Genomic DNA, 2,503 nt, shown 5'->3' with positions numbered 1-2,503 from the left:
ACAAACTTATGGTTACCAAAGGGGAGAGGGGGAGAGGGATAAATTAGGAGTTTGGGATTAGCAGATACAAAATACTATATATAAAATAGCTAAACAACAAGGTCCTACTGTATAGCACAGGGAACCATATTCAATATCTTGTAATAAACTATAATGGAAAAGAATCTGAAAAAGAAGATATATATATATATATATATATATATATATATGTATAACTGAATCACTTTACTGTACACCAGAAACTAACACAATATTGTAAATCAACTATACTTCAATTTTTAAAAATTAGAAGTTAAAAAAAATTTTAATGTGCAAAATGCATTAACAGACACTGAAACAAAGAGGATATACGGATGGTAAATGACCATATTAAAAGATGGCCAAAGTTACTAGTCATTAGGGAAATACACATTAAAACCTCAATGAGATAGCATTACACACCTAATAGAATGGCTAAAAAAATAAAAACGAAAAGTTACAATACCAAGGGCTGACAAGCATGCAGAGCAACTGGAAGTCTCATACATCGCTGATGGTAATACAAAATGGTACAGCTACTCCAGGAAATGTTTTGACAGTTTCTTATAAACAAACATACACTTACCACATTACCCAGGAATCTCACTCCTAGGTAATTTACCTTACATAAATGAAAACTTACATTCACAAAAACATCAATGTCTACAGCAACTCAAATCATAATTGCAACCCAAATGGCCTTTAATGGGTGAATGAATAAACAATTGTGGTACAGCCTTACAATGGAATACTACTGAGCAATAAGGAGGAACAAACTATTACATGGATGAGTTCCAAAGGCACTACACTGAGTGAAAGAAGCCACTTTCAAAGGTTATATATTGCATGCTTCCATTTATATGAAATTCTGGAAAAGGGAAAACTATAGTGATAGAGAAGATTATTGGCTGCCAGGGATTAGGGGTGGCATGAGGGTAGGATTACAAAGGGGCAGGCTGAGAGAGATTTTTAGGATGATGGAATCTTTCTGCATCCAGTTTGTGGCAGGGGTTACACAAATATATACATTTGTTAAAACTCATGGAACTGTACACCAAAATAAAAAAGAATCATTCTTATTATATGTTAATTTCTAAAAAGCTCTTAGACTTTTACACCAAAAAGTCAATTGTACTGTGTTATTTTAAAATAAAGTAAAATAAAATTTTAAAAAAGAGAAAACATTTAATATCAATACATAACCACTAAAATGGCTACAATTTCTAAGAGAATGACCACAACAAGCATTGGTGAGGATGTGGAACAACCAGAACTCTCAACACTGCTAGTGGAATTGTAAAATGGTCCAACTACATTGGGAAAAAAGTTTGGCTGTGTCTAAAATGTTAAACATAGACCATACAAACCAATCACTCCATTTACCCAAAAGAAATGAAAACATATGTCTGCACAAATACATAAATGTTCATGGCAGTTTTATTTGTAATAGCCTAAAACTGTAAACAATCCAAATGTCCACCAACAGGTGAGTGTATAAAAAGATAGTGGTATATCCATACAATGGAATAACACTCAGCAATTAAAAGGAATGAACTATTGGTATATGCTGCAATATGGATGAAACTCAAAACAGTCATGCTGAGTGAAAGAAACAAGACCAAAAAAAAAAAAAGAAAAGAAAAAGAAAAAGAAAGACAGAGAAAAGAAATGAAAAGAAAAAGAATAGTAGGGTTAAGAGCAGATTACATGCAGCCAATGATAGAATTACTGGTATGTCAAAAGAAACTATCCAGAATGAAGCATGGAGAGACTTAAAGGATGGAAAATATATTTTAAAAAGAATGAGACACAGGGGATACAATATAGAGACCTAAAATATATCTCATTGGACTCCCAGAAAGAGAGGAGAGAGAGAATGGAGAAGAAGCAACATTTGAAGAGATCACAAAAGTCATTAATCTCTGGTTTCAAGAAGCCCAACAAATCCTAAGCAGTATAAATGAAAAGAAATTCACACCTAGACATATCACAGCAGAATTACAGGGGTGGGGAAAGCACACAGAAGGGAAAAAAACTGATTACCTTCCAAGGAGCAATAGTTAGGTCAATAGCTGACTTCTCAATGGGAACAATGGAATCCAGAAAACAATATAATGAAAATAACTGCCAAGCTAGTATTCTATATCTAGGGTTTAAAACAGGCAGAGAATTAAGATATATGACAACAGTAGCATTTAAGTTGGGGAGACTAATCTATAGTCCTTACATTTTCTCAGAGAATATAAAAGTACCAATTAACATTTGACTTTGATAAGTTAAGAAACCATATTGTAACATCCAGGGTAACCATTATTAAAACAGTAAAAGAAATTTATTTTATTGGCAGACCAACAGAAGGGGAAAAATGGAGTAGTAAAAAACAACAAATCCAAATTAAAGCAATTAAATAGATGAAAGGTAAATATGCATCTAAATTTACTCAATAATCACTAAAAGTGGGAAAACCAGATCTTATGTGCCTAAG

The sequence above is a fragment of the Balaenoptera acutorostrata genome, chromosome X (assembly GCF_949987535.1).
Source record: "Balaenoptera acutorostrata chromosome X, mBalAcu1.1, whole genome shotgun sequence".
NCBI lineage: Eukaryota > Metazoa > Chordata > Mammalia > Artiodactyla > Balaenopteridae > Balaenoptera > Balaenoptera acutorostrata.
Note: the sequence above shows the minus strand (reverse complement) of the source record.